At 46.8% G+C, this 21458-nt stretch overlaps 1 protein-coding gene across 2 annotated transcripts in view; it reads left to right on the forward strand.

Annotated features, from left to right (window-relative positions):
• The first annotated feature begins 17881 nt into the window (after positions 1 to 17881).
• Positions 17882 to 21458, forward strand: part of GUCA2A (guanylate cyclase activator 2A) — a 64595-nt gene continuing 61018 nt past the window's right edge. Inside the window, exon 1 of one of the 2 annotated variants that reach the window (XM_054009367.1) lies at positions 17882 to 17988. The gene's annotated coding sequence lies outside the window, so the exon portion shown is untranslated. Of the gene's footprint in view, positions 17989 to 18011; positions 18114 to 21458 lie in introns of those variants that run through there. The other variant, XM_054009368.1, reaches the window with a different exon arrangement.

The following is a 21458-nucleotide window of genomic DNA, read 5'->3' on the forward strand; positions in this document are numbered from 1 at the left end:
CACCTGCCCCCTCTCCCCCAGAGCCCAGCCGTGCCCCCAGCCCAGACACCTGCCCCCCTCCCCCCCCAGAGCCCAGGGATCCAGAGGAAGAAACAGCCTGATGCTCAGTCCCAGGCATGTGTGGAGTTTCCTGCACGCTGCCCTCTCCTTCGCCCGGGACATGCTGGGAACTGCAGCTGCCAGGGACCCTCTAGCTGCCTCCCCCTCCCCCAGCAGTGTCTTCCACGTGTGCTCTGCTGGGTCCAGCAGCCCCTAGTGGCGACCAGCAACACTGCAGCTCATTTCTGTGGGGAAAAGGAAATTCTGCACGCATAATGTTAATTTCTGCAAAATTCTGCATTGCGCAGTGGCGCAGAATTCCCCCAGGACTAGTCACTCTAAGATTGGATAGGCTTCTGAAACGGATGGGAAAGGATCCACTGGTGATGGCTCGTATCAGCACTAATGACACTGTGTCATGGGATATTTTGCAGATTGTAGGTAATTTCAGGGAACTCAGAAGGGTACTGAAGAAGTACATCCAAGTAATCTTCTCTGCGATCTTCCCTGTCCCACGAGCAAAGGAACACAGAAGGCTGAAGTTTCTGGAAGGGAACTGCTTTCTAAGGAAGTGGTGTAGCATGGAAGATTTTGGTTTTGTGGAACATTGGTATAGTTTGGATAAATAAATTAAATAAATAATAAAAAACTAAATGCCCTCAGTAGAAGTGGATCAGTCTTCTCAGGGACAGGCTGTCTGGATGACGAATAAGAAACGGGGAGGGTAAAAAGAGGGAAGATCTGAGCACTCAGCACAAAACTGAGATATTGAGAACAAAATTAATCAAAGAACCAAAGACATGAAGAGAAGAAATTCTTTAATTGCCTACACCTTCCAGGACAGGAATATTAAAACCAATGGTTTTAAGCTATTTGATCAAGTGGTCAAAAGTGGATGGAGAGTGGCACTGTAGCGGGGCAGTCACCCCACTCTGGCCCTGAAAGGGTTAAAAGCCAGCCCTTGAAGAGGGCTGGGGCGGACAGCCAATCAGAAAAGGCGGGGAGGCAGCCAATCAGGGCCAGGCTGGGCCCTATAAAAGGGCTGCAGGCCAAAAGGCAGGCAATCTTTCTCCAGCCTTGGAGAGAGATGGACCTAGCTGCCCCAAAGAGGAAAAGGGTACCTTGGACAGCGCAGTGCCGGGGAAGGGCAGGAGGCGCTGTGGGAGCTCCAGCCTGGTAAATTCCCAGGCCAAGGCCTTGCTGTCAGGGCCGGAGGAGGTACTAGGGCTGTGGGGAGGCAGCCAGGGGAGGAGGAGGCAACAGGTCCAACCCCTGGCCGATGATGAGTGACCACTTCAGACACCAGTTTGCCCCCTGAGGGAAGGGGCTAGATGAAAACTGGCAGTGGGTCACTGAGGCAAGGTGGGATTGGGGTTCCCTGGGGAGGGGAGGACCCCAAGTGTGGGAGTACTGCTGTGGGCAGTACCCAGGAGAAGGGGCACCGTGGGCCCGGAGGGATGTGGGGCCTGAAGTACAGTGGTGGAGATTGATAATGAAAGACAAATAGTGACAGCACCAGAGACACCAGCCAGCAGGAGGCACTCCTAGGCTGGGATGAGCTAATTCCTGAATGACCAGCAGGAGGTGCCGTGGTGGCGAGAGCAAAACCTGTTACAGGTGCTCTATTTAAAAAATGGCATTACCTGCTTCTATCAGTTGGAAAAAATTGATCTTGAATGCTTACACATCAATGTCCTAACAAATCAAGCATTATTAGTTGGTGTCTGCTATGGACCACCAAATCACACTAGGGAACAGGATAACTGGCTCCCTATGCACCTATTTTTGTTTAAGAAAAAAAACCTGTGTGATGATGGGGGACTCCACGTGAGGTGACATATGCTTGAAGTTTCATGCTGCCAGTATCAAAACATCTGTGGAATTTCTAAATATTATTGATGATGATTTCCCTACTCAAAAAGATTTACATCCAACATGGGGGAATTCTATATTAGACATCTTCTTGACGGATAAAGAGGAATTGAACACAATACTAAATCAATGGTAGCTTATGTACAAGTGATCATGAATTGATCACATTTATAATGTGCAAACCAAATAAAGTCCAGACCAGTAATATATATGTATGTATACTGTGACAGACCCAGACCAGTGGGGTACAGGAGTCTAGTACAGGGAAAATATACTGGTCACTGGATGAGTAGTTTTCTGTTCCCTGAGTGACCAGAGCAGGGGCTGCACTAGAGTAATCAGGAACCTGCTAGAACCAGTTAAGGCAGGCAGGCTAATTAGGACACCTGGAGCCAATTAAGAAGCTTCTAGAATCAATTAAGGCAGGCTAATCAGGGCACCTGGGTTTTAAAAGGCGCTCACTTCAGTTTGTGATGCGAGTGTGAGGAGCTGGGACAAGAGGCGCAAGGCGCTGAGAGTGAGAGGGTGTGCTGCTGGAGGACTGAAGAGCACAAGTGTTATCAGACACCAGGAGGAAGGTCCTGTGGTGAGAATAAGGAAGGTGTTTGGAGGAGGCCGTGGGGAAGTAGCCCAGGGAGTTGTAGCTGTCATGCAGCTGTTACAGGAGGCACTATAGACAGCTGCAGTCCACAGGGCCCTGGGCTGGAACCCGGAGTAGAGGGCGGGCCTGGGTTCCTCCCAATTGCCCTGGACTGTGGGTTCTCCCAGAGGGGAAGGTCTCTGGGCTGTTCCCCAACCCACATGGTGAATCTCTGAGGCAAGAAAATCCGCCAATAAGCGCAGGACCCACCAAGATAGAGGAGGAACTTTGTCACAATACTTGGTGCTTTAAAAGGGCCAGTTTCACAAAGCTGAAAACAATGAGGAGGAAAATCAACTGGGAGGAAGTATTTAATCAGAAAAATGTGATTGATAATTATGACTTTACTAAATGCCCCAAAAGCCACAATCGAGAAAGAAGGTCATGTTGATTTTTTTAAAAAGGCCTGATTTAGAGGGGAAGTGAAGTCGGTTGTAAAATATTGAATAATGTATAACAAATGGAAGAAAGATGAAGTTGGTAGGAATGAATATAAATCAGAAGCTAGGAATCGTAAAAAATTGGAGCGGGTTCAGAGATGAGCCATGAAAATTATTAAAGGATTAGAAAACATGCCTGCTAGTGATAAACTCAGAGAGCGCAATCTGCTTGGTTTAACAAAGAGAAGGTTAAGGGGTGACTTTATTATGATCTATAAGTACCTACACAGGGAACAAATACCTGTGCCAGCAGAGAAAGGTATCACATGATCCAATGGCTGGAAGTTGCAGCCAGACAAATTCAGACCGGAAACACAGAGTAAATTTTTTAACAGTGAGGGCAATTAACCATTGAAACAATTTACCCAGGGTCGTGGTGGATTCTCCATCACTGATAATGTTTAACTCAAGACTGGAAGTTTTATCTAAGAGCTCTGCTCTAGGCGTTCGGTTGGGGCGGGTCTCTGGCCTGTGCTATCCAGGAGGTCAGCCCAGATGATCACGGTGGCCCCTTCTGGCCTTGGAATCTATGAATCTGTGGATTGTTGTTTGGAGATAAGGAAGGGAGACCAAAGATGAGCTTCCTGGTTCCGGTCAGTCACTCTGACACTGAACAGACAGGGACCCATCTCTCTGAAGCAGACCCCAGTCCTTCCACTGTCCAAAGGGTGCAGGGCCCTTTGTAATGTTCTCAGCAATTGACCAGCAAACCAGACCAATGCCAGATGGCAAAGGGCTCCCTGGCCAACTCAATACACTTCACACACTATTGTGGTGATGTTTATTAGTACAAGGTGTTGTGTAATATGTCATTTGAAAACTAACACCGCCCTGGTCATTAATATCACTGTGAAATGTTTGTAACAGCACTCTGTGTGAAAGGATGGCTACTCTCTGCTATTATGTTTTGGAGACTGTAAACAGACAAAGGAGGCAAAAGAGGTTTCTTCCAGACAAAGGGGAAGACATACACATCTGTGTCAGACCGAACCAGGTGTGACCAGAGACAAGGACAATGGATCATTCATTTTCAGCAGTGATTACATGGAAATCATTTGCACTGTCCAATCACAAGAGCCTGCAAAATCACCATGGTGCCGGTGTGACATTCCAGGGTGTTATCCAGACCAATGAGAGGCCGTGTCACCCCTGCCCTGCAACCTTGGGTGCGTTACCCTGCCTTGCTGTGCCACTCACAAACAGCCACCAGCGTGCAGCTGCCCTGAGTGTTGGTGCGTAGCTGCAGCCTGCCAGCCACACTGGGGTCACACTCTGGCCTCTACTCATAGGCATAGTTTGATGTCTATATCATGGAGGGGGTAGTGGCAGAGGCAACGCATGGGGGGGCCTGTGGGGTCATGTGCCCCTCCAGATTTCTGCCCTCCATTTAGCAAAGAGGTTTTCAAACTGTGGGGCATGCCCTCGATGGATGTTCGGGGGGGGGGGGGGAGAGCACTATGCCAGGTGGCATAAGCCAGCCCCATGCAGGGGGGGCTCAGGAGGGGAGTGCCACCTCTACCCCCGACTAACCTCTGTGGCACTAAGGCAGGAAATTTGTCAGCACTGAGGTCTGGGCTGGCCATCCCCTCACCCTGAAGGCGGCCCTGCAACCCATCTGGATGCAAAATGATGAGAGGCTGGGTGAGCTCCACTGTGTATAAATAATCATTGGCGCAGGGCCTGGAATCACTGGGGAAGGCAGCCATTATGCACGCTCCATAAGCCAATGAACAGCTCCCACCGGAGAAGGAGAGAGCCCCACCCCAGAATACCCCAGTGGCTGGGGCACTCACCTGGGAGCGGGGAGACCCACCTTCAAGTCTCTGCTCTAAATTGCTGGGGGGAGAGGGAAATGAAATGCAGGTCTCCCACATCCAGGGTGAGTGCTGCTACCTCTGGGCTAAAGGTGATAAGGGAGGCTCCGCCTCCTCCGTTTCGTGTGAGGAAGGTCTTCGAAGCCTAGCTCCAGCGCGGGTTTACGGCTGTGAATCCCAAGCAGAGGGAGGTGCCTCGCTCTGGCCCAGAGTTAGGTGCCAAACTCCCTTTGAGGGTTAGGCTATACCCCATCTTCAGCATTTCCCATTGGCTGGTTGAGGCTGCTCCCCACCCAGCATGGTGGCTTTTGTGGACTCTATTCCAAGGCACTTCTCTCTCCCCATGCATGTACAGGGACCCTGGGCACCTAATGCAGGGCTGAGGGTTCCACTGGGTAGCTGGACACGTAAAGGGACAGTGAACCCAGATCCCCTTTGTAGATCTAACCCTTGAGACCAGCCGAGATGCTATGAGGGCTTGGCAAGGCAACTGAAACAGTGCTCCCTGCCCTGGCCAGAGGCACAGCATGACCAGTGTGCTGCAAAGATTACCAAGTCCTGGTTCTTAGGGAGCAATCTGTGTGCATGTTTCTATGGCAACTAAGGAAAGGCTGGCACCCTGCAGAGCTGGGGTAATTCATTTTTCATTAGGCAAGCAGGGAAAACAGTTCCTTCTCCTCCTCTTGTGGTCTGGTGGCCATTTCAAAGAGGGGCGCCACCAAGGAGCCTCTCACTCTTAGCCTAAGGCCCAATTCAAAGCTGACATAAGAAGGTGCAGCTCCAGTGAAGTTAAGGGAACTGCACCTGCTTGGATCATCCGTGATTCTGACCCATCGTCTGTTCTAAATCCCATAGAACTTTCACCGACTGGGTCTATTTCTTATTAATGCTCCTGGCCTTTGAGCTTGGTGGATGGTGGGCGCCAGTTGCTCCAGCAGCCAGCTGACCAAGCTCTGCCTCTGGCCTGGGCAGGGACTTCTGTATCAGGTGAATACATGACAGGCAGTCGATGTTATGAATTTGCCGAGGGGTGTATTAGATTTTAAAGCAGAAGCCAATTGGATAAGTGTTGTAGCCGATAGAGAATGGAGTTTAATAGCATATCCCCTGCTTACTGAGTCCAGGGCATACAAGCTTACTAATTTAACACTAGGTTCTTTTCAGGTCAACTTTTTATCTTGGTCTGTATTTCTTAAATCAGGACCCCTGGGCATTCTTAACCAAGCAACACTTTGTGTAATGACATGGTTCTGGATGAATTAATAATCAGCAGTTCACCAATCCAGAGTAAACACAACCAATATTCTAGGCAGGTACTTACAGTTGTGTAAGCAATTATCATAGACTAGAGCTAAGAGTTATACCAAAGAACAGTGCAAATCACTGGCATTCCTTATTATATGTACTTATAATTATAATCAGTCATCAATTCCAATATGCTTCTATTACGTTTATTACACTTCTAGTACAACTCCAAGAAGTAAGGACGCAGACTTCCTAAAGGCATCGTTAAGTGTGGTCCCTCCTTTTTGAATAGTTTGGTATAAACAGGACAAGTTTAAAATATCAAAAGCAATTGCTTGAAGTTATTTTAAATCTCTTAGGCCAATTTGTTTGGCCTTATAAAGGAAGGCAGGCAGATCGCATTAATTAGTGGGTAGAGGTGCTTCGGCACAGGGCAGGGTAATGCCTCTAGTGCTGCGTGTTCCGTAGGGCGATTGCCTTCCGCTTCTCACTTCATACCCAGCTGCTAGCTAGCTTTGACGAAAGGAAGGCAGAGTATGTAAGTCCTTCTTGCTGGTACAATAGCCTCTCCACCGTGGTCAAACTCTTGCAGTGCCTCCTTGTGGCACCAGCTGGAAGCTGACCACACCCTGAGGCTTCAGGCTAAATGTCTGAGGGATCTAGGAGCAGCATGGGCCCCAGGGATGCAGGCCCACTGGCATGTGGATGTGCCCTGGTGATCACCTACCATGAACTGGCTATGGGTAAATAGTCCCAACCATGGATTACGTGGTGACGGTGGCTATCCTTCGGTGCAAAGAAGTACAACTTCTCAAAGTGGCAAATTAGCCCCTAGTTATGGGTTCTATAGCTGTGTTCTGCCAGTCACCCTGCTTGTTGCAGGTTCCTGTACCAGTTGGGCATTTGCCTAGTTGGGACGAAAGAGAGGGATCGGCTGATGCACAAACCCCACCCATTTAAATCCACTCCGTTTGTCTCAGAAGTTTCAAGTCCTGTGGCAGTGAGGGAGTGGCAACAGAGGCAGACAGATGCTGCTGTTTGGAGCCCCCAGTCACAAACCTGTATGCACAGCGGTGTGGGTGTGATGGTCGCTTGTCATAGACACTGGAGCAGCTGCATTGTTTGTATCCTGCCCATGCAACAGAATAGCCCTTTTCAGGAACAGGGCTGCTCTCCCCAATGCAGGGAAAGGGGAGACAAGGATCCCTAAATGCCTGCTCCATTTCCTAACCTTCCAGTTTACTGTGGCTGGTTGATCATCCAATTCTGCAGACAAAATACAAAGAGTGTGAAGTATATAAAACATACCAGCAATACTGCCTCAGTAGATATCCAGACGCTTCTGGACACCGAGAACTGAGCAGAGAGAACTGCCATTATCCTCTGAGAACTTAAGAGATAGGGCATTGACACCACTGATCTTAGCTAAATTCAGTGTGCCCATGAATCTCAGTTCCAAGAGGTTGGTGCTGGATCTATCTTTTATTGCATCCATTTGCCTGATGCCGAAAGGTGCCAATCAGGTGCTGGTTTTGCCATTCAAACATCCATCTCACAAAAGCTGGATTCTCTCCCCAAAGGTATCAGAGACAGGTTCATGGTTCTGTGCATCGCTCTGTCTGGTGGAAGAGATGCTAGGCTCATTAGGGCATCTGTTCCCTCTATGACAAACCCTACAGAAACAAAATAAAAATTCTATGAAGACCTAGAAAGCATCATTAGATCAATTCCACTCAATGACAAACCATTCCTTGGAAATTTTAATGCCATGGTCAACTGTAATCATACAGCCTGGAAAAACATCATCAGCCATCGTGGCAGTGAAAACTCCAATGGAACTCTTCTTACCACCTGCACTGCCAATGGATTGGTCATTATCAATGCTGTAGTCCACCAAGTAAAAACATGGATGCATCCTCCTTCCTGCCTCTGGCATTTGATAGACTTTGTCATAGTCTGCCAGCATGATCTGCAGGATGTCAACCTGACCAGGGCAATGAGAGGTCCTGATTGTTGGTCTGACCATAGATGGATGCGCGGTAAAATGCAGCCAGCCCTCTGTTCCAAGAAGAAGTGTCAGCAATGAGCCATAACCATAAAGAAACATTATGTCCACAAGCTCACTCTCTTAGATAAACAGAAAGTACTGCAGCAAACGTTTGCAGAGGCTTTTCCAATATCAGACATCACTGTGATGTAGGTTGAGGCTGAGTAGAGTCAGCGTCACAATATAACTTTCAGTTCTGCCAGGGACGTGTTAGGCTTTAAGTTTAGCACAAGGAAACACCAAGATTGGTTCCATGAAGACCACTCAGAGATAATGCACATATTTGACTTGCTGCAAGAGGCACATAAAGCATGGTTATCTGACAAGACTTCGACCAGTAGGAAAGCCTATTACAGCTTTAAGCAATGGATTGGTCTAAGCTGTGTATAATGAAAGATGATTGGTGAAAGCACATAGCAGAAAATATCCAACAGGCTGCAGACCGGAAGGACCTTAAATGCTTGGACGATCAATTGAAAATGGGTTTTCATCCCACATCTCGTGGTACCATTCCCATCCTAGCGGTGATGCCAGTATACTGGACACAGACTCGAAAGCTATCATCGATTGTTGGGCCAATATTTTAACAGTCTACTCAGTCATCCATATGTAATTTCAAAAGCTGCTATCGATGGTATACCACAGTTTCCGATACACAAAACTCACTAGACCTCCAAGTCTCATCGAGATAGAAGCCACCATCAAACAGTCGTCACAAAGCAAGGCACTTGGCTTAGATGGAATATTGCTAGAATTCTATAAGCATGGTGGTTATTGCACATCTCAAATGCTCATGTGACTCTTCAACATTATCTGGGAACAGGAGACCATGCCTCAAGGTTTCAAGGATGCTTCAGTCATCCATATATACAAATAAATGCAAAGGTGACCAAGCAGTCTGCAACAACCATCATGATATCTCCTGTCTTTCCATTGCTGGGAAGATTTTTGGCATGTGGCTTGCTGAACAGACTCTTCACCATTGCCGGCGATAACATCATCTCAGAGAGTCAGTGTGGCATTCGCACGGGGGACTCAAAACGGTGGGTGTGATTTTTGCTGCTTGCCAATACAGGAAAAGTTGCAGGAACAAAACCATAACCTCTATGTGGTAGTTATAGACCTGATGAAGGCCTTCAACACTGCTAGTCACAAGGCAGATCTTGCACACACTTGGATGCCCACACAAATTCATCACCATCATGCACTCATTCCATGATCATATGCTGGCTAGAGTGCTGGAAAATGGTGCTTTGTCAGAGCCTTTCTTTGTCATGAAAGGCATTAATCAAGGCTGTGTGGTAGCACCTACGCTATTTACCATTCTCTTTGGTGCTATGCTGCTAGATTCTTTCAAAGACTGCGACCAGGGCATTTGCATGCACTTCCACAATCTCCGGCATCTTCATGCTCGCACCAACGTCCTTGACCTGCTCATAGGAAGTTCCTCTTCACGGATGACTGTACACTCATCGCACATACCGCTGAAGATGGGCAGCATCTAACTGACTGCTGTTCTAGATCAGTAAAGCAATTTGGGCTCACTATCGGCCTCAAGAAAACCAAAGTACTTTATCAGCCAGGGAAAATGTATCAGCCCCTGTAATTGCAATTGATGAAACACCGCTTAATGCGGTAGAAAAATTTTGCTAGCTTTATCCAATAATGCCATGATTGATGATGAAATCATGTAGCTCATTTCTTAAGCCAGTTCTGCCTATGGTTGACTTTGTCAACACCTGTGGGATGTAAGAGGCATTGAGCTTCACACCAAGATTAGTCTCTATTGTGTGATCATGTGAAGCTCTCTTCTCTACAGCTATGAAACATGGACACTCTACAATGGGCACTTGAAACAACTTGAGGATTTTCACATGCACTATCTGCATCTCATTTGTAACATCAAGAGGTCGGACAGGACACCAAACATCAAAGTCTTGGACCAGTTAAAATTTTTTAAAGAATTTAAAGGTTGATGTGACACTGGCAGACCAGGTGCCAGCTCATGCCAAGGCCCCAGGACGCACTGAACACTTAGCTGGAAACCAGTCTGGCTCACCTGTGTGTTACCATTATCAGAATAGATACAAGATGTTAAGTTGATAAGAATGTGTTTAGACTTTATAAAAATGCTTGTAGGATGCTGCACGTATTGATCTCATGTATAACCTCTATCGCCCAGAGTATCAAGTTATATTGAGTGTTTGCACTATAAAGCCTCTGTAATTGTGTGACTCACCAAACAGGAAAAAACATTAATTAATGTAAAGTGCTTATCGTGCATAAAAGATGGCCCATTGAAGGCAAATGAGGTATCACGTAGCATCAAAGGACAGAAACTTTGTTGATTGCATTCCTAACTCCCATCAGGAAGTTCAGACCTATGCATGAACTCATCCTATCAATTTTGGACTCTGGAGGGGATAAAATCCATGACAAGGAGAAACTGAATTGCTGACAGATTAGTACATCTGTCACCTTTTGAAACCATAGACTGAACTCAATTGTGTGTATATGTTGCCTGCGTTAACCAATAACTCTTATTTCCTAGTTAATAAACCTTTAATTAGTTTATTACAGGATTGGCTAAAAGCGTTGTATTTGATTTGAGATTTAAGGTACAAATTGACCTGGGGTAAGTGACTGGTCTCTTGGGACTGGAAGCAACCTGAATGTTTTGTGATTTTTTTTTGGTGTAAGTGACCCTTTATCACATTGTCCACCTTGCCTGGCTGGCAAGATAGACTAGAGTGTCCAAGGGGACAGTCTGTGACTCTATTGTAAGACTATTGTAGTACTTTGGGAGTTCACATTTGTTACTGGGTTGGTGAAATCTAATTAGAGAACATACCACCAGTTTGGGGTGTCCGCCCTGGTTTTGACAGTCTGCTCTGAGGTTGGCACTCATGGTCCAGAGCCACTCCAGACAGCGTGACAGTTGATACTATACATCTTCAAAGCATTAGACATATCACACAGCAGCATCCTCTTTGCGTATTTTTGGTTAGTGTTCATATGAGATTTTTAGTAATTTCAAGATACTAAGGAAAAACTAAAGAAATTCCTAGGCAAAAAGTTTTGACAGTAGATATCAGTAGTTTAAGATTAAAAAACATTATAGGAATGTTGTAATTATCCCAGAATGAAGCAATGTAAACCCAGGAGATTCAGAGATAAGGTTACATGAAAAAGAAAGTCAAACATGTTAAGGTGAGAAATGAACAGTTTGGGCATCGAAACAACCTTATATCTGCCCTAGGGGGAAATGTGTCTTTAAAAAGTAGTGTAATCAAATGTGGCAGAACAAACACTAAAATCCTTTCATTAAATGTACTTCAAGAAAAAATACCTGGCATGACTCTAGGGCAGTGCTAAGGTAATTTGAGGGCCTTGACCACCCTTTCTTACCTTAATATGTTTGGATTTCTTTTTAGTGTAACCTTAACTTTGAGTTTCCTTGGTTTATAATGCTTCCTTTTGGGATGATTAAAACATCTCCGCAAGTTTTTTCTTTATGCCTTTACACCCTCAGTTGTAACTGTAGGGTGATCAGATAGCAAGGGTGAATAATTGGGGACAGGAGTGTTTGTGGGGCAGGGGTAATAGGAGCCTATATAAGACAAAGCTCCGAATATCAGGATTGTCGTCTGGTCACCCTATGTAACTCTATCTTTACAGTCTTTTGTTGGCAGACTTGGAAATATCCTTCTCCAGGTAAGCCCAGAAACTTTGCTGAACAAATATTGTCAACAGATAAATTGAAATGTTTTGTGTGTCTATTAGACAAGGAATGAAGGGTTTAGACACCAGGAAATACTGCTAGGAGCAGGTGCTACTATTTAGCAAAAGGGGCAGATTCCAGTCACAATGGATACTCAGGTAGGTAGCTCAGATCATCCTGCACTGAACAGGGATTGTTATTGGGATGATTTGATTTGATTTTTGTATGTCAAACAATGCCAAGTGGGGGTGAAGCGCTATTGCATCAGAATGGTGGGATCTGACATCCACTCGTGTGGTCCTGGTTAGCAGCAGGGGAGAATCTGGTCTGCTGAGTTGGGCCCATAAGGAAGAGACAAGAGGTGTGAAATGCCAGCACATCAGCAGGGCAGCCTTTCAGACCCACTCTGTCTCCGTATAAATGACCACACGAGGCACAAGGTAATAGGGATCCGTGCCTGGGATGTGCTGTTTCAGTGACAGCTGCCCGCGGGCCAGGCTCTGAATGTGCCACTCAGCAGAGTTTGGCAAAGCCTCGGAGGTGGGGCAGGTGAAAGGTTACAAATGCAGCAGGAGGAGTGATGGGAGGGAGCGACAAAGAGATGCAAGGCCCTGTGCGATGAGAGTGAAAACCAGCCGTGGGACGCAGAGTGAGCAAAGGATAGGAGAGGAAGGACTTGTTTATACCTCAATGGTTTTCCAGATGGCAAATGAGCAAAACCCAGAGATAAATAAGCCGGTCTGAGAGCTCCAGTTCTCTGCGGGCCCCAGGCCCTTTGGGGAGCACTGTGCTAAGCAAATATACCAGCCAGGGATGCTTTTTACAGTAGCACCAAACCCAGGGCAGGGCAGTGGGGGACTGTTGGGAACTCTTTGCCTGCCATTCATGATGGCTGCTGGATATCTGTGACATTATGCGATTTCCCCCTTCCGAGCCTACCCTCCCCCTTCACACATAATCCAGCCATTCCCCTCGCTGCAGCTGCTTGGATACCCTCGTGGTGTAAGTGATGCCACTGCAGAGATTTAAATTACAGAGCTCCTGGCTGCAACAATTCTCTCCAACATTCCCCGCAGGGCCAAGCGATGGCTCCTTAGGAGGCAGTTCCCAATCTTCCTTTTATTTCCTTTCCTAGCAGCAAGAAAAGGGAAGAACAAATGTTACATGAATGCAGTCTCTCGGACTGCTCCTTTTCCCTTGTTCCTGGGTCGCGCTGGTGGGGTCAGCTGAGGAGTCAAGGGGGAGGATGCCATTTTACTGTTGCCGGTAAGTCTCACCCTCTCTTGACTGCATTATCTCACTGGAAAGCCGCAGTTTGAGACTGAGATTTAGAGGATTCCTCAGAGACGCCTGAGGCTTTGTCTTCACTGCTAAAAAATCCAAGTGGAGACAAGGCGCTGAAGTTTTCCTGCAAGGCAAATTAGGCAAGGTCAGCCCTGGGCCAAGGGATCAGTGCTGACCTCACCTAGCTACATTGTGCTAAACACTCCAGGGAGCGTGTCTGCACTAGGGTTTTACAGCGAGATCACTACTGCATGCTAATTATCTCCCTGAAAAAAGCACCTTTCAACAGGGAGAACAAAACCTAGGTGCGGATTACGAAGTCAGAACCGGGGCAGTGCATTGCTCTGTCGTTATCTGCACGTTCAGTCACACTCTTCTCCCACCCACCTCAATACTGGGTCTGCTTATCCCTTATCCATCTAGGCCGCATCCTGAAGCTGCATGGGATACTAGGAAGGTGTATATCAGGTCCCAGTCTCCCTGGCTTCTCTCAGAGAGACAAAGCCTCCTTGTTTTCCAGGGCCTGCATTTCAAATACCATGCTCCCCATCTAGTAATGGGGTCAGAAGACACACATTTATAATGGGACTTTTCCCTTGGGTCATGTGCTGCCAGAAGCCATTGTGAGAGGCCTCTCTGGAAATTGGAAGCAGTCAGGGAGAATGGCAAGCCTACCACTCATCACAGTGCAATACAAAACCAACCCAGTCTAGGAAATACGAAACAATGGCACATGCAGAAACTGCAGTGCTAGTATTGCCTCGGCCAATATTCCTCATGCGGCTGGAAAGTTTGTTATAGGGACTTCCCAAGCACTCATTCTTTGAAGTAATGGGAGCTTTCTAAGAGGCAGTATGGTCTAAGTATGGGGCTAGAAGCCAGCAGTTCTGAGTTCTAATCCTGCCTTTGCTCTCTGTGGCTTCATCGGTCTGCTGTTTCCTGGGACATTCTGAGCAGTAGCAGGACCAGGAGTAGCCTTGTCAGTTATTTACAGGGGAGGTAGGCTCATAAAAAGAGATTGGCAGAGGGGAGGAATAGTAAAGCCCCCCATTCACCCTCCTGGTAATCCAGAGACTCTGGGTTGGGGTTCTACATTGGGGAAAAGAGAGAATCATAGAACTGGAAGGAACCTCGAGAGGTCTTCTAGTCCAGTCCCCTGCACTCATGGCAGGACTAAGTATATCTAGACCATCCCTGACAGGTGTTGGTCTAACCTGCTCTTAAAAATCTCCAATGATGGAGATTCCACAACTTCCCTAGGCAATTTATTCCAGTACTTAACCATCCTGACAGTTAGGAAGTTTTTCCTAATGTCCAACCCAAATCACCCTTGATGCATGTTCCTTCTCCATGCCAGTAGTCAGGAAGGGGCCAAGGAGGCTTCAGTTGGATTAGTCACCTACTAGCTAAAGTCTAAGGCCAAAGTTCCAGCCCCAGAGGTGGTCCCGGGACCGCATCCCAAGGAATCATTCACTGCACCATCCTCTTTCCCAGTGACTTTAGGGGAAGAATTTGCTTCTTATCTACGCATTGTTTTCCCTGAGCAGTGCCCCCACCCCCATCTTTTGTATCAGTCTTTGGCTGGTTTAGTCATTTGCTTCTTAAGTGCGGAGTAAAACTTCAACACCCTGTTTGAGGTGAGAGAGAGAAACTCGCAGAGAGGAGAGAGGGTGATGTAGAGAGAGCAAGAGACGGTGTGGGAGAGTAAACGAAAAGAAGAAACAGACCCTGAAGGAAACCCAATAAGAGATTCACCTTGAGCTGTTACGGGAAGAGTTGAAAGAGTCAGAGGAGGGAGGGACACAAGAAAGACACCCCATCCAACACTTAAATGTGAGAGATGGAAAATTATTGGGCAGTAAGTTACAATTCACTGCAGCACCCACTGCAGTGCACCCCACAGCATCCCACCCTCTCCTTTATATGAGAGGGCCCATGGGTTAGGGTGTCTGGCTAGAAGATGCGCTCCTTGTGGGAGCAGATGCCTGCCTGGTTATGGGTGCACTGGGTAAGGCTGAGTTCTCTTTTGCACTTAAAGCAGGGATTCGACCTCTTTGTGGCCTCACTGGTAACTCAGCCGATCAGCGCCCTTTCTGGACAGGTAAGGTGCATGCAACAGTTCTACTGGTGGTAACGACTCAGTGGTCTGAGGGAGACTGGGCACACGTGTCAAGGGCTCTCACCGGTAGATCTGACCCCATCTGTCTTTAACGATGCCACGGTTGCAGCCTAGTTTGGGCATTAGTACATGAAAGGCCCCCTCTGGTAATGCTGCCTCCACTCCACTGTGCTTTGAGGCAGCACTGCTGGGGGAACTGAGACAAGAGTATGGGGAGGCTCTTAAAGCACAGAGACACGGGGATCCGGGGACTGGCTCTCCCTGCCCCCCCTTCCTATCACTCTGGTCTCACTGACACAGCCCTACACCAACTGGGACTGAAAGGCTCTATTCACCAGTGCGCTTCAGCTGCTCTGTGCTGTTCTGACGATAGGTGCTAGGACTAGGGGTTCTGGGGGTGCTACCGCACCCCCTGGCTGGAAGTTTCCCTTATATACGGGGTTTGGCCCCCCACTATAGAAATTGTTCCAGCACCCCTGGTTCTGACTGTTTTGCTGTACCTGTGAGCTTATTCTTAAAAGCTAAGATTTTTTTCAGTGATTTACAGTTGACACTGCATAACTTCAACCCATCAGACACTGGCACATGGCAGCATTCTCTTTGGGGGTTTTGTTTGCCTTTTTTAATATTTTTAAGAAACCAAGGAAATTCCCATCTTTGCTAAAGTTGAGAGTTTGTATCAGTGATTTAAAGGTAAAAAACATTACAGGGATTTTGTAATTATACCCAAGCCAAACCGCACAAACCAGGAAACTGAAAGTTACGGTTACATTCAAAAGAAATTCAAACATGTGAAGATAAGAAAAGCACAGTAAGGCACCCATACAAACTTATCTTTGCCTTGCCATGATGCCATAAGGGGGGGGAGGGATGAAAAAATATTTATTGTGTCTTTAAAAATCAGTTTAATGTAATCTGGGATTACAAATACTGACATACCTTAATCATAATCACAGGGTTATTGCATGGCGTCACTCCAGGGCAGAGTTAAGTTTGTCTGGGTTCATTAGCCAGTCTATGACCCCGGGAAGGTCCCGTTTTGGTCTGCACTGTGTGTGGAGCATTACATGTGAAAGCTTTGCAATAGATTCAGCCTGGGATCTACAATTCAATGAATTCAAGACCTTTTCAGAATACGTGAGCTGAAAGGCACGTATGAGTAATACAGAAATCTTCTTTTCCTCCAGAGCATTGAAAAACATGCTCTCATTCTTAAACCCAAATGACCTTCCATTCTTTATTTTTCACTGGCAAGAATAAAGCGGTTACAAATAAAGAAAAAATATGCCAGGGAAATGCTGCCCATGTGTCACTTTTCAGAGAAAACTTCTCACTTACTGGGCCAGGAAATTAAATTACTATCATCACTTCCAAGGTTACTGTGAAAGCTGGTTAATCTTTGTAGAGGATAGCCCGGTGGTTTGAGCATTGGGCTGCTAAACCGAGGGTTGTGAGTTCAATCCTTCAGGGGCAAAAATCTATTTGGGGCTTGGTCCTGCTTTGAGCAGTGGGTTGGACTAGATGACCTCCTGAGGTCCCTTCCGTCCCTAATATTCTATGACACTAATCCAACCAGAAATTCTGCTGTGGAAGAGTTATGCATTTGCTTGATGACTGTTTTACTCTGAGCAGGTCCCCGAAAACGCACTGGAGCAATTTTCCAAAGGAAGCACTTGCACGCTGGATCCTGTGCCGGATCTCACTGTTGATTTTTATGGGCTACCACGGTAGCAGAGGTGCTTGAGTTGAGTGTCTCCAAAATCTGTCCCTTGATGGTGATTTGTGGTGGATCACGTGCAAGGCCTGATGCAGGCTGATGGAGCACTTTGGTCTTCTCAATATTGAGTGAGAGTCCTGTGCTTCAGTAAGCTTGTGCAAAAAAAAAGCTTGTGGACTGAAACTGAAAGTCATTCTCAGTGTGGAGAGGTACCACCAACGATGCCTCCAGAAGATTCTTCGCAGCATCCTCACTGAAACCAGTATCACCAGCATTGAAGCAATGATCCTCATGCACCAACTCCGCTAGGCTGGACATTGTGTGCAGATACCAGACTCTCGCCTCCCAAAACAAGTCCTCTACTCTCAGCTCACCCATGGTCAGAGATCCTGTGGTGGTCAAAGGAAATGCTACAATGACACACTGAGATCAGTATCTCAAGATAACTGATGTGGACATCACAAGCTGGGAGGAGCAAGCCACCAACCGACCCCAATAGCGCCACATTCTCCATCAGGCAAGGGCACCTTGCCCTCGAAGCTGAAAAGAGAGAGAGAAGGAAGGAAAAAGAAAGCTGCCCCACCTGGAAATGTCTGTACCTACTGCGGGTGGATCTGTGGTTCCAGGATCAGACGCCTGAGGGAGGCTGCAGTCACTCAGGGTGACAGAAGACAAGGTAGGAAATAGCCCAGGGATACAGCAGTAAGGCTGAGGGTTATACAGACCTTAACTTCTTGTTGTAGGGTCCCTGAGCTGGAAGCCAGGGTAGAGGACAGGCCTGGGTTCCCCTACCAGCAACTGGGGAAGTGGCACCATTAAGGGGCAGTGAAAGAGAAGACTGCGTGGGACAGTGGGTCCTGAGACATTTTGATGCACAAAGTTTCCCCGGAAGGGGAAAACTACAGTGGCCTGCGCCGGAGAGCCAAGCCACAAAGTGGGAGCACTTGAGTCTTGAGAGAGCAAGACAGAGTGACGGCATGCCACCGAAGGAAAGGGAGTCAGCCAGGCAGAGCTAATCCCCAGACATGGCCAGAAGGAGTTGCTCCAGCGGTGAGTAGAGCACCCCATGACACTCTCATTCCGGGCTGTCTACCTTTTTTTTTTTTTAAACAGACAAATGCTCAAGGAATTGTATAGAAAGGAAATGTTTATGCCTGGTCCAAAATTCAACAGCTGTAAGTCTAAGTGCTACATTTGAATGGGTTGGTAAATAAAACAATCTGCATGCATGCTCCTTTTCAAGGGTGGTTCATGTTTCTTCAGATAAAAGCTAAACCACAGAAAAAAGTAGGGGTTTGTTTGTGGGGGTCATATGCCCGCGTTCTTTTCTCTGTCATTTAAACAATTAGAAAGCCTTGGTTTGGCTTTTTAAATTTTTATTGCAACACAGTTGTAAATATGGGTTGTGTATCAAGTAATACATTCCCTTTGTCTTTAATCAGTTAAAAGGCTGTGTCATTTAAAATGATAGTGCCCGCATTTGTAAATAGAATTTTGCTATTCATTTGTTTAAAGAAAAAATTACTGAAAATTCTCTAACTGGATTGAGACCAAAGGATGGCTCCCTGTCTTACAAATTAATGTTAATTCTGTCATGTTTAAATCCAATATAAAAACATGCTGATATATGTTTATTTCTAATAAAAAAAAATCTTTACTTTTGCAACAAAAGTTTTTTTTCAAAAAGCAGAAGAGATGGGGGGCGATAAGTTTCTTCAGATAGGAACAATCTTTATCTTCCTCCATTATGCAATTCTATTGCTTGTCATTTTTAAACATTTATTTTTTAATCTGTAAATGTTGGAGATATTATACTGGCCCCTTAAATCTTCATTTTACAAATAATACCCTGGAAACTCATGTTACAGGATTTTGAAACGTTAATCCTGTGATTTAAAAATTCTTTTGATACAAAAATTACATTCTTTTAATAGAAAAGAGAAGGGGGATATGTTTGTTGTTCTGTTCTTAAGCAAAAGGAAAAAATGGCCAGCATAAAGACTTTGCTTCTCCACAATTTACAAAAGTCATTTTTATTTCACTAGAACTCCACAAAATCTCCCTAAGCCCTGGGTTTTGGTTATGTTACCTTTAAAAGTGTCTGACAACTACAAAACATTTATCAATGCTCTGTTTTCTCATGTTTATTTGTGAAAACTTTTTTAAACGTTAGGAAGAAATAGCATTCTTATCTCTGGTAAAAAGCATTTTAATGTAAATTTTAGCCTCTCTTTTAAGTGTGTGTTTTGGATAAAGTGTGAGAATATGAAGTTTTGTTTTCAGTTCACAAGTGTAGTGGGTTAGTGGTGGGTCCTCCTCCTCTGGGTCAATGGGAGGCCATGGCACTTCACTACGTCAGTGGGTGTCGCCCACAGTCAGGGGATTAGCGGAAGAGTAAACCGTCTAAGGCAGTGGTCTCCAAACTTTTTTGATCGCGCACCCCTATCAGTAAAAAATTTTTGAGCATGCAGGATCCTCTTGCACGCACCCCACTTTGGAGACCACTGGTCTAAGGCTCTGGCCCTTAGGCAGGGCAGAGTCACAGAGGTGTATGGCTCGGGCCTTTGACAGGGCAGAGCACCAACAGGCTCGAAACTTCTGGCCCTCACGTAGGGCAGGACAATGAGCAATCGGTGGGTTCTGGCCCTTAGGTGGGGCAGAGCCCCAATCAGTCTAGGAGCACAGGCTCTCAACCAGGGAAGGGCATCAAACAATCGAGGGGCTCAGGAGGGTGTGTCTCTGAAATCTGAGGTGGGCAGAGCAATAGGCAGTCTATTGCCTGACATCTCGGCTCAGGTAAACAGCAGACAAACGCAGGGAGTCTGCCACCCACAAGTGGGGTGAAAGGGGGTATGGGGACCCAGGCCCACCCGACTCCACCAAGTCCCAGCCCATGGCCCTAACAATGGCAGAGTGTTCTGCCACTGGGCCGGCAGGGAATCCAGCAGCAATGCAGCCAGACTGGAGTCAGTCGTCCCTGGGCCACTTTCTACCCTCCCCTGGGGGTGTATCTGGGTCTGTGGGGGTCTTCCGTTTCCGCAGGGTAGCTAGCCAGCAGCAATCCCATCAGATCCTCAGTGCCTTGGTTGGCTGATGGCTCCAGCAGATCTGGCCAGTCCTCAGCTCGGCGAGGCGCCTCTTCAGTCTCCAGCCTCAAGAGGCAGGAGACATCTGCCTCCTCCGACGGTGGCAGCCTAACTGAGCTTCAGAACCTGCCCTTTATATTTCCTGTCCCGCCCCTTAACTTCCAATGGGAGGGGCGAGTCTGGCCTGGCTCCGCCCACTAGGGATCACAGTGTGACTCCTCCCCCTCTGGGTCCGTGAGAGACCACTCCACCTCACAACACGTAATACGTCTTTAGAGCAGTTTGGGGCTGCGTTTGCGCTGTGGGCAAATCCTTACAAAATACTATTTTTTTAAAGGCTGGGGCATGTCTATAAAAACTTGTGGTATGATATAATATTGTTCACCTCATTCGTTTGTGTAAAGAAAATATGGCTGGGGTCTGCCGTTTCCAGACTATGGCATGGAGGCGCAAATCACTTTACTCAACAAAGTATGTGCTCAGAGTGACTTAGGGTAAAAAAGGTTCCTGGCACAAAGCCACCCAGGGCAATGGCTTTAGAAACACTTTTCACTGGTTCAGGAAAATGAATATTCCATCATGTGTCTAAAAAATATCTTCTGATTGGCTCAGCCAAGAGGTGTGGCTTGTCCAGGGCTGACTGCCCTGAAGTTGCTGGCATTTGCCTAGTGTCAGCTGTTGGGTGAGAGGCTCTTGCTGTTTTAAATTTTTCTTTCACTTTGTGAGAATCTACTTTATTTTCTCTCTGTGTGTGTCTGCCTTTTCCCCCTCCTCTCTCTTTGTGATGATCCACTTTATCGTGTAAATTATTTTAAAAGGGCTTTTCTAGCAGCATGCGGCAGAGAGTAACGCCTGGAGATCCATGATTTGTGTGGGAGACAGGGGACCTTAGGTGGGAAATCAGCCCAGGGACCTGCAGCCAAATCCACAAGATCCCTTCCCCTGCCCCTCCAAACCAGATTCTGTTCCGGGATGATATCTGAGAAGGAGGATTTTCAATGCAGGGGTCACACCTCCCTACTTTCAGGTACCTGTTTGGCGTCCTTGGTGATGAAAAGCAGGCAATGGACTTCCATTGCTTTGTACAATCTGGGAACCATTGTGCTGTGCTTGTGATTTTGGAGGATGGCTTTGGGTCAAATGCTTCTGCCCCAACTCCTGTTGAATAGCACCTTACTTCACGAGTAAGGCCTTTGACTTCAACAGGACTGGCAGTCTCAGAATCTGGCCCTGATGTGTGGAGCTGTGTGCTGCGCTGGGATTAACTGCCCACTCTTCATCGAATCAGAGGGCCAAATCCCCACGCCCTTCCTGTGTTTTTACACCATCCAGGAAATCTCCTAAGCAGAAATCAGGTGATGTTCTGCAGCACTCAGCCCACCAAAATTAGGGCTGCAAAAAGACTTTAATGAAGATCAAACTGCGCGGTGCAAC

Source organism: Malaclemys terrapin, chromosome 19, assembly GCF_027887155.1.
Source record: "Malaclemys terrapin pileata isolate rMalTer1 chromosome 19, rMalTer1.hap1, whole genome shotgun sequence".
NCBI classification, from domain to species: domain Eukaryota; kingdom Metazoa; phylum Chordata; order Testudines; family Emydidae; genus Malaclemys; species Malaclemys terrapin.